This window comes from Phacochoerus africanus, chromosome X (assembly GCF_016906955.1).
Source record: "Phacochoerus africanus isolate WHEZ1 chromosome X, ROS_Pafr_v1, whole genome shotgun sequence".
Lineage (NCBI taxonomy): Eukaryota > Metazoa > Chordata > Mammalia > Artiodactyla > Suidae > Phacochoerus > Phacochoerus africanus.
This window is the reverse complement of record NC_062560.1, coordinates 47,599,428-47,611,059: the sequence shown is the minus strand read 5'-3', so window position 1 is coordinate 47,611,059 and position 11,632 is coordinate 47,599,428. Positions and strand designations below refer to the sequence as shown.

At 37.4% G+C, this 11,632-nt stretch overlaps 1 non-coding gene across 1 annotated transcript; it reads left to right on the top strand.

Moving 5' to 3' along the window:
• Positions 1–6,381: 6,381 nt before the first annotated feature.
• LOC125119054 (U6 spliceosomal RNA) lies at positions 6,382–6,488 on the top strand. The gene has a single exon (XR_007133010.1). It is a non-coding gene; the product is annotated as a U6 spliceosomal RNA (small nuclear RNA).
• The last annotated feature ends 5,144 nt before the right edge of the window (positions 6,489–11,632 follow it).

Sequence of the window (11,632 nt, the reverse complement as noted above, 5' to 3'; positions counted from 1 at the left end):
ACAACTTTTAGGTTGTGGGTTTTATTCAGTTGACAGAACAGAAGAATCAGCCTGAGAGGCTTTTAGCTTGAAAGGTTCCTGATAAAGTCTTCCATAATTGGGGTGTTGCAATAATTTCCCCAAAGTGAGAATATTTAACACCAGAGATATAATGTTTCTGAAGAGAGGGCTTACTTAACACAATAAAGTAAGGGAAAGGTCTATTGCTGTGAAATACATTTCATATTTTACGGCAAGACAAGAAAAATTTAAACATAAAAAAGATTTTGCACTTTGGCCTCTTCTCTCCCCATCACTGTGCATTGTGTATCTACATTATACGTTGAACATACTTGCCCCATCGGCAGAAATACCTGCTCAACCATCAAAAGGAACATTCTCTAAGCATTGACAAGACAGCTCTTTAAAAGATAACATTCCTTCTTGATCTTGTAAGGGGTAATGATGACCCACCACTTTGAACTTGTAGATCTGGATTGTGTAAACTGTCAATAATATGCCTTTAATGTACAGTCCTATGTCTCAAAAAAAGAAAAAACTTATGTAACTATGCTTTTACTTCTAATGGGGGAAATTTCTAGAGCTTTCTGAGAGGCTGTTCCCAGGTTAGAATCCTCAATTTGGCCCAAATAAAATTTTCCATTTCTTTCTCAGACTGACTGATGAATTTGTTCATCTACATGCATGGTATAGCCAGCAGGATATCAGAGATACCCACCAGAGGACATCTGGATTCTACCTGGAATTGACACTAGGTACCAAGCATGAGCCTATTCATCCATCAGCTTCTTGGCACTCCTCAGGTGTTTGGGTGAGTTCTCCTGATATCCAGATCTCATTTTTGGAGTGATGATTCTGTAATTTTTATTTGAGCTGTTTTAGTTAAGACTTGGAATCTTAAAGGGCACAAGTGCATTCCCTAGGCAGGGACTTAAGAGGGTCTGGACAAGAGGCCTAGGGAAACATCAGTGGATGAATTGAAAAAAAAAAATGAGTTGATATATGGTCTGAACAAGACTTTTGCTAGTGAAATGAGAAACTAAATTATTTAGCTCTGAAGAATAAGGGAGACCCACCACAACAATTAAGTATATACTGCTCATCCAGGGGTTGCAACAGAGGCTGATAACCTAGTGCTCTGAGTACCCACAGTGGTTTAGATTGTTGCAGGTAGAAACCAAAAACACACAAAAAAGAGTTGAACCAGCTTAGGAGTAACTCCTGGGGGAGCTAAATTCGGAAGCAGTACACATTTGATCCACCACGCTGCCCTCAGAAAGCTGTTTAGATCACATTTCATAGCTCATATCTGAATTAGGCTATAAAATTAATAATTGGAAATTATGCCTCAAAGGCCAAATAGCTCCTGTGCAAAAAGCCACCTATGGGAATATCAGCTGGGTTTGTGTATATTTGCAAGTACCTAACTGGGAATTAAAGGAAATCAGGCCCTGAAATAGCTAAGATGGGGTTCTTCTGGCACTCCCAAACTGATTTTGTGTGTGTGTGTGTGCATAAAGCCAGCAGTCTTCTGGATCTGTGCCTGCAGGTTCGATTGGAAACAACAGTGGTAAGAGTTTTTCTGTTTTCTAAAATTATATTAGCAGGGAAAAATATTTGTAAGTCTAGCTCCTTGGAGCCTTTGAATTGGGAAACTTTTAAATTGTTAAGATTTTAGTGATCTCTCATGTTAAACTATTGTACGTAACTGGAATACAGAAGCCCCAAAAGGCTTCAGATTTTCTAAAATAACCTCATGGAAAGATTTGCTGTAGAAGGCTAATTAAATATAAATGATACAAAAGCTACCTAAAACTTTAACTACTGTTCCCCTCTATCTCCCTTTATTTGAATAGTCATTCCAGTAATCTTTTGCCTGAATTGCCTTTCCACTTTGAAGACAATATTAAATGGTTACCTTTAAAAATGGGACCACCTGAGGCTGTAGGCAAGCCTCTTCAGATCAAAGGCCAGACTGAAGGCCATAATTAGAGGACTTCTTAAGCCCAGGGAGGATCCTCAAAAGTGTTTTAAATGGATTATCTAGATGGGAGGCCACTGGTCTGACTAAACTCACCATAGCTGATATTTGGAATATTCCTATCATATCATAACATTTGGAATATCATATCATAACACTTGGAATATGATAGGAATATTGGGGGGAGGTAAAGAGCAGTGTCTGTCTGCCCTAAGCTAAATGAAGGACAGTAAAACATTCCAACATAGGTAAATGGGTACATCAGTCCTTTGATATCATTGAGATAGCCACCCAATTCTTTGAGGAAGAAAACCAATGGTCCCTGTTTTAGAAATCTAGTCTTTATAAGATGAGAGGTTTGGCTCTAGAAATAACCCAAAGTCCACCAAGCCTTTTGCCACCCCCCACCCAAAAGCTCCCCTATTTATTTTAAGATGCTAATAAGTATTGAGAAAAAATTTTTGGGGGGTTCCCATTGTGGTGAAAAGGAAACAAATCCGACTAGGGACCATGAGGTTGCAGGTTCCATCCCTGGCCTCACTCAGTGGGTTAAGGATCTGGCATTGCCGTGAGCTGTGATGTAGGTTGCAGACGCCGCTCGGATCCCGGGTTGCTGTGGCTCTGGCATAGGCCGGTGGGTATGGCTCCGATTAGACCCCTAGCCTGGGAACCTCCATATGCCGCAGAGGCAGCCCTAGAAACAGCAAAAAGACAAAAAAATTAAATTAAATTTAAAAATAAAATAAAATAAAATGCAAATTTCAGAAGAGAGGTAAGCACTTTGGAACTTGACTTTGTCAAAGATAAAAAGAAATCATAAGGATCTTCTCCAAAAATATTAGTAAAAAGGGTTTAGCTGTCTAGACAGGTGACTTTCCTTGATTTGTTCCATTCACCAGAAACCCAATTTGAATCCAACTTTTTTTGTAACTGATGGAGTTTGTCTTATTGTACCTGATTCATGGCTGAAATTTTGGAATGGGAAGTATGGGGTATGTTTTTATGTATCTATATATGTGCATGGTAGAGGTGTGGTATTGGCAAACTTAATTTGTAAAAGAGCTCTATTTAATTGATGTAAAGGAAATGAAGCACTTATATAAATACTCAGAAATATAGAAGAAAATGGCCAGAACGAATTTTGGGTTCATGTGAAATGAGAAATATTTGGTATTGAATTAATATCTAGTATTAAAGTTAGCTTAAGCTTGTTGATTTAATTAATAGAAACATGTCTTTAGAGTCATCAACATTAAGTATAACATTTTATTGTACCTAGGTTTACTAGACATCAAATAAGACCTTATTGTTCTGTTACAAAGTTTACCAGGAAAAAAATAATGATATGATGAAATTTTTAAGTGAATAAAATAGAGGAAAATGAAGTAAAAGCTTTTAGGTAAACTCTAGGAATAATTATGTTTGGGGAATTCCTGTCTAAAAGAGTCTCTTCAGGTTTTGGCAACTTGAAACTAGAGTTTTACTAAATTAAGTTAAATGATAGGAACCCAGTGAATATTCAGATCATTTCTGAATAATATACTGGATCATTAATTGCTCAACATAGGCCTTCTTTTACACCAAAACTAAATATATTTAGGACTATTAATAAATATGTTTCATGCCACACTAAGACATTTTCTGTATGAAAGCAAGTGTTTTCTAGAAACAACAGATGGTATTTATAAGCTTGCCAACCTGCAGAATGCTAATGTATAGTTAATAATTGCTTACTTCCTAGTTTTTGCTAGAAACTAGGTTTTAAGGTTAATAATTATAATTTATGTAACTAAAGCTACTCAAATAATAAGGGAAACATTTCAGTAAGCAAGGGAAATGGGACATGTGTTTTCAGTAAAAGAAAGTATGAGGAATGAAAATACCTTTTGTTAAAGGGAAAAAACGGGGTGGTTTTATCCCAGAACTGGTTGTTTCTAAATGGAAAAGAAAGTGAGGAACAGAAGAATATGGATCTAGAAAGCTGTGGAAGCTTTGTGGAAAAGGAACACTGAGAGAAGAATTTTATGCATGGTTAGGATTAGCTAAGATTAGACTGAATTTACTTAAGAGTTTTGTTATTAAGAGTAGGCTGATATAAGCCTGGAGTTTGATTTTCTCTCTCTGCTGGGAAAACAGTTTTCTTAAAATATTGAGCTGCTTTTGGTAATAGATTATGTAGGTCTTTTGCCTTCAAGTGATTTATTACAACCTTTGAGATCTTTTATTGCAGCATTGGTTAAGTGAATTGTATTATTTCACTGTGACCTATGATTTTATTTGACCAGGTGTTTTGAAACCTTTTGGTATTTTTTACAAACTTCCCAAAGATCACATTCTAAATGGATTTCATTTTACCTGCGAACTTCGAAGTGCCCCCGGAACACCTCAAAATATTTGTTTTCTCTCCATCTCAGAAAGAGGAATATTCAACCTATTAGGTTTATTTAGTGTGTTATTACATGGGAAGCACTGCCAAATAAGTAGTGATAAAATGTCTCAGGTTGTATCATATGGGTAAATGTTATTAATAAAGGTAGTCTAGAAATTATATGGAACTCCTAAAAATATGGTATATCCTGGTAAAACGTTATCAGTCTAATTCTAATAATTATCTTACATTTTTTTTCTGTCATAGCAGTAACCAAGTTTATTTGTCAATTGCATTGTAATTAGGTTTTTTACTTTGCATTTTAAGTCTTTTGTTGTTTATAGACAGTTATTATTGTACACTGATGCCTTTGCAAAAAAAAATGCTTCATCTTCAAGAAGATTCATAGAAAGGACTTTTTGATAAGTATAGGTTTCTGATAACTTTCCGATCATACTGCTGAACTGGGTAAGAAGCCAAAGAATTCTAATGGAAAACCCCATGGCTTTATAAAACTGTTAACAGGAGATTAAGATGAAGGATTAGTCACGTAGGACTGAGCAAACTGACAAGTATGGTTATAATTTTTGAATTTTGCCTGAAACATTACTGGTTTTTAATCTGTACTTTCCAAATATAAGGAAACATTTGCTTCAAGTTAATCATGCCTTATAGCAATTTGGTAAATTATACTTTTGTAAGTAGACTTGAACATTTATCTTTTCTCTCTACCTGATCCCTCCAAAGTTTAGAAACCCTTAGTTTCCCAGCAGCTTTATCAAGTAAATAAGGAAAGCCACTTCTTAACAGGTGCAGGAATCTCAAGGTATTTGGGGGGCCTTGAGAGGAGAGGAATTCACCCAGATCTATAGATATCACAGATGGAATTTGTGACGTGCCCTTGCCATGGTTTTCCTAGCCTTGAGAGGTCTTTAAAAGTTCAACCTGAGATTCCAGCATTTAAAAGAGCCTAGGTGATCAATTAACCAGATTTATTTTGCAACAAATTGGTTTTAATTTGGCTATATTTGGTAGAAATGCGGGTAATGTTAGACAGAAAAAGATTATGTTTCACTTGATATTAAATTGTAGGAGTTCCTCTTGTGGCTTAGTGAGTTAAGAACCTGACATAGTGTCTGTGAAGGTACGGTTTCAATCCCTGGCCTTGTTCAGTGGGTTAAGGACCTGGCATTGCCACAAGCTGCAGTGAAGGTTGCAAATGTGGCTCGGATCTGGCACATTGCTGTGGTTGTGGTATAGGCCAGCAGCTACAGCTCTGATTCAACCCCTAGCCTGGGAACTTCCATATGCTGCGGGTGCAGCACTGAAAAGAAAATCAAATTCTAATTTTGTTAATTGAGACCTGTTTTTTACTGCCCAAGATTCACTTCCCAGATAGATCCTTATTGGCATGCTATTATTATAAAGTTTAATTATTAAAAGGACATTCTAAGTTTGTTTCTAAAGCTTATCACAGTAATCTATCTTTAGATAAAGATCAGACTTGCCATGACCTACAACCAAGAGATTATGCCTACTGGAAAAGACATCAGATAAAGGACTTTACAGTGGCATTGGAAAGGACCATACCAGGCCTTACCTGGATGGACTGCAATGCTTGTTTTCTGACATCTGACTATGACTACACAAGCACTACTACAGCAGGATAAGAAGATGATGACATCTGAAGTAGACAGCTGACCCAAGATACCAGACCAGGCCCATATACTGATGACTTTGACAACTGCTCACACTTTTGGTTATGAACTAAATGTATTTCTTTGTAGGGCTCAATCATTTGTAAGTGTCAAAAAAATCAATCCAATTACTGGGTTTGTGGCCAGTTATGCATGTCTAATACTTTCAGGTTATCTTCATGGATTTCTCTCCTCCAAGGGTTTAATTGGATGACCCTTAGAAATTTTATTTTAAAAGAAATTCAAGCTAATGTTACCACCAATATCACTAAGACCCTCTTACCAAGCCACTTGATGATATTTCTTCTGAACCTTGCCATAAATACTTCCATTTTGTGTTCACTTAGGCAGCACATATACTAAAATAGAAACAATGCAGAGAAGATTAGCATGGACCCTGTACAAGGATGATATACAAATTAATGAAGTGTTCCTATTTTTAAAGGATACATATGATTAACTTTGTTGAACACCTAAAACTAATACAACATTGTAAGTCAACTATACTCTAATAAAATTAAAAAAAAAAAAACTTCCTTTTCACTTGATGTTAAATATTGGGTAGCTTCTAATGGGACCCAGTGGATTTGTGGAACAAATTTATGGCCTTGGCATCCCTCAATTTGGTTAGGGAAATGCCCAATTGGTTTCTTTGGGTCCAAGGTAACTTATGGGTGACCTTGGAAACAGCCCCTGCCAAACTGCCTTTAACATGAGCACATTGGGCTTGATTAGCATTCCGATGGTTTGATCATTTGATCTTCATACTTGTTCCTTCTCTTGGAATAGAAAATATTATTACTCATAGAAGCTTTAACAAAATTCACTCAGCATGCTTTGAATGATAGTTAGCCATTAGCTTACTCAATTTAGAAGTCTCCATAATGTGAAAAAAACATTCTTACAGAATTGCATAGTCCTCAATATTTTAACTGCTTCCCAAGGGGGAACTTGTATTGTAATATGTACTAAATGCTGCATCTGTATACCTGATGAGTCTTCAAATGTAACCAATACTATGACCCATGTGAAGAGTCAAATTTCTGCTCTGAACAATCCTCTTCGCAGTTTAGGGGAAATACCAGGAAAATGGTTTGGTTCAGGAGGATCTTGGCTTAAATCCTTGCTAATGACATTTTTGGTCCAACTAGAAATTTTAATTAGTTTGTGGAACTTTTAAGATGATAGCTTCTTGCCTTTAATGGTGTGTGTCACCTGCTTGTACTAAGATAATGATGTATAAACTACTTGAAACTATAGATCCCATCTATACTTCTCTATAAAATAATGGGCACACGCAATGCACATGTCTCTTACTGGATAACCTAGAATTGACTGTCAGTTCTTGCCAAACATTCTGCTAGTATAATCCACCCCAAAAAGAGAGAATCAGGCTATTAGAACCCAGCATTGAGGGACATGATGGACCTAGAGAGATAAGCAATCACCCTGGCATTGAGGGACAAAGTATTTGCTCACCTGATGCTTTCTATAAAAAGATTAATGATCAAAGGGGAGAAATTGTGGAATAAAATTCATATTTTGTGGCAAGACAAAAAAATTTAAGCATTAAAAAAATTTCCTCTGTTCTTTGGCCTCCTTTATCCCCTCCACTAGGCACTGTGTATATGCGTTACACATCCACCAAATTTCCCTCACCGGCAGAAATACCTGCTCAACCATAAAAAGCAACATTCTCCAAGAATCAACAAGACAGGTCCTTTAAAGATAACATTCCTCTTGATCTTGTAAGGAGTCACAAGGACACACCACTTTGAACTTGCAGATCTGAATTGTGTAAACAATCACTAATATGTCATTTAATGCACAGCCCTCTGTCTCAAAAAAAAGTATACAATTGTGCTTTGACTTCTAAAAGGCAGAACAGTTCTCATAGCTTTCTGAGAGTCCATTCCCAAGTTATAATGTCCAATTTGATTTGAATAAAATTTTCCATTTCTTTCTTAGACTGACTGATCAATTTTTTGTCAACATTGCTTAGCCCTGAGCAGCGCTACCAACTTTCCTTCCTGACCCAGAACAGCACCATTCTTTCCCACAGGATCCAGAGTGAATAATCATGGAGCATTGACAATTTAGCATAGTCAAACATCAGACTGTAGCAGCTACAGGGAAGAAAGAGCATCAAATATAAGGCATGACTCAGGACCCTTAGAGGAGAATGCATCAGTGACTTAGAAGAGGACAGAGAGTTCTATGCAGCTGTGGGTGCCAAGTAAGAAGAGGTGGCAACTCCCAGGAGAACAGAGAGGTGGGGCTGCTAGGGAAGTTTGGTCAAAACATAGTGTTAAAAGTCACATGCCAAGGAGTGTAAACTACTCCGCAGGTGATCTTTGAAAGAATCTTAAGAGTGGTGTGTTTTTACAAAACTCATGCTAATAACAATTGTAGGGAATGGGCAAGAGTGGTGGATGCCTCTTCGCTCACATAGTGAGTGACATAAACTGGTGCACTTGTCATTGCTAAAATGTTTCTCTTGGGAATATTTTGAATATTTCCAGATAAAATATCCATGCCTCTTTCTGGGATGTTATCTAATCCTCTCTATTAGCAAAATACTTATACTGTTATCCTAAGCCATTAGGTAAAAACAAATATACTAAATAGGGAATTTACATTCAAGCGCCATGAAAATGTAAATCCTCTGATACACACAAATATAATCAACTATGGGTATTAAATACCAAGGTAATCTTTGTGAGAGTCTGTAAGATTGAGTTATATATTTCTTCAGTCATATGTTGGTTATAATTCACTATGAGCCAGTATTAATAACACAGGATAATAAGGAGTCTTTTAGCCAAGATTTTCAGTATTCAGAATATAATAAACTTAAATATAAAAGTGCCTCCCATTCTGAAACCACTCTGGTGCATCAATCTTGATTCATCATGACATCTTCCATTCCCCTTTCCTGAGCATGTGTTAGGGAATACTTAGTTGATGGTCATTCCACTAGGGCTCAATTTGAGTGATGGCACCATGTGACATGGGTGTGATTTCAGTGGTGGATTTATTTTGGGACACAGAGGAATGCAATTTTACCAGGGCTTATGGGAACAGAGAATTGATTTTCTGGCCATGGAGAAACTGTTGTGTAATAGGCAGTTTAGGGAGGATTATAGGGGCTATAGAGTAGACTCCACCTGCTCATGTGGCAGCATATTTGGAAATTGCTCACCAAAGAAAAATTTATCTCATCCCATTTTGTCTATGTTTATATTAATATCCAATACCAGCCAGTAAGTGTGAAATTTTTGTGCAAGGGAAATACATATTAAAAAGTGGTAGTGATGAAACAAGACAAAATTTAAAATATAAGGTAGTGATAGCTGAAATGCATTTCTCAATATGTATTATCTATTTTAAGGTAACTATATAATGTGAGGCACATAAGACAATAATTATACATGTGGGAGTATTTACTGAAGATGAACTGAAGTGTCCAATTTTAACTGTAATTGAGACAACTGAGAAACAGCAGAAACTAGTAAGTTGGCCTGTGATATGTTTACCAGTTTGAACAATTTCAATTTTCAATTTTTCATTTTGCTGAGAGATAAAATGATGTCTAAGTGAGGATAATCTGCTTATTGTGAGAACAGAGTAAGAACAAAAATTCAGGAGGCCTTGACCAGACCTCATATCAACCACTCCTCTTACTCAGGTTATTGGTAGACCTGTCTTTACATTACCATGAACCACAGGAAGGCAGAAGGGTACTGGTGACCTCCTGATATGAACCCAGAAAATGAGAGCAGGTGCCAAAGAGGCCAAATAGAATACAATCTCCAAAGTAATGAATGGGTCAGAAGCAGAAAGGAGATCAGGGAAGAAATGATGCTGCTGCAAATGGTTGAAACAAATAAAGTGCAGAAACTTACCTTGTCTTTTCCATACATGAAGTCTACCAACCACGCCTGCAAATACCAAGTGCTGGCCTCTGGATGAGAGCATGGCAATACCTGAGAGCATGTCTATTTGAACGGGTACCTGTGACATTTCAATGTGGGTTATGACATTTGGGTTTGTGTGTTCACCATCTGCAATAGAGAGTGAGGTTCCTGGTGAGAATCTTACTATATAAGGGTAGTCTTTGTCCAGGGGACACGAATGCCTCACTCCCACCCTACATTGCTACTCTGCCTTCTCTCAAGCCTTTCCCTAAAGGATATATACAAGAACCTGGACTATGACTCACTGGGCCAGTTCCCAGTGCCCCTCAGTGTAGCACCTTCTACACAGCTAGAAAGTTGTTAAGTCAGAACTCAAACCACGTGATTCTTTTACTAAATCACATTATCTAACAGACTATAGAAGAACGTGTGATATTTTTTAAAGCAGTAACCAATACAAAATAGCATATAATATGTCAAACACTAAGAAAATTTGGTAAAGTGCAGCACGGATGAAATGTAGGAATATAACAGAGTGCTAATTTTGTCTCATGGACTTCATTACTGGAGTTGATCAGAAAATACAGTGGTTGGAGTTCCTATTGTAGTTCAGTGGGTTAAGAACCGAACATAGTGTCCATGAGGATGTGGATTTGCTCCCTGGCCTTGCTCAGTGGGAGCATAGATCAAGATGTGGCTCAGATCTGGTGTTCCTGTGGTTGTGGCATAGGCTGGCAGCTGCAGCTCCAATTTGACCTCTAGCCTGGGAACTTCCATATGCCACAGGTGTTGCCCTAAAAAGAAAATAAAAAGAAAAGAAAATACAGAAGTCAAAGATGGCAGAAATAATCAAGAAAATCAATGGAAGAACAGCTACCTGCCTAGAAAGGGAATATCATGTGCAGATAGGCAACTGAGCATGGCCTCACAGGGCAGTAAAAAAAAAAAAAACAAAAAAAACAGACTCTTATGGTAGAGTTCTGTTGAAGCACTTTACTGCTTGGACTCACAAATGAAGCAGAGTCTCTTTGACTCTAGTTCTCCATCTTATCACTATCGCACCTCCAATGTGCAAGGGTGAGAGAGCCCAAAATCTCCAGTGGGAAGAAAGGAAGAGTGATTTGACAGCACCTACGGTGACAGATAGGCACACTGGTTCAGCTTACTTACTGTTTAGTATCATAAGGGAGAGAAGGGCATGGACATGTCCTCCATGTATGGTTTCACCTCACATTGCATGGTGGCATCACTCACAGTGATCTGGAATCTGGCCCATCACATCAGCCTTCCCTCTAAGGGAAGAGTGAAGGATTGGGAAAAGAGGGCTTTCCTTGGTCTAGGGAGCAGTTGTAAAAGAAACCCACCCCAAGTCAGTGATATAGATCACTAATGCTTGGGTAGAAAATAATCTGATCATAAACAAGTTAGGCTATGAATAAAAATTGATTTTGCTGTTAAAATTTCAAATGTACCAAACCCGGAAGTTGTTAAAATGTGGACCTGCTTACAAAAACAAATGTGAATTTTCAAAAGTGGAGATAAAACCAGGTACTACATAATAAAGGATCAATCACCTGGAAAAATTGTAATCTTCAATGTGTGTGTATCAAACAAGAGAGCCTCAAAATATATGAAGGAAAAACTGATATAAGTGAAAGGAGAATTAGAC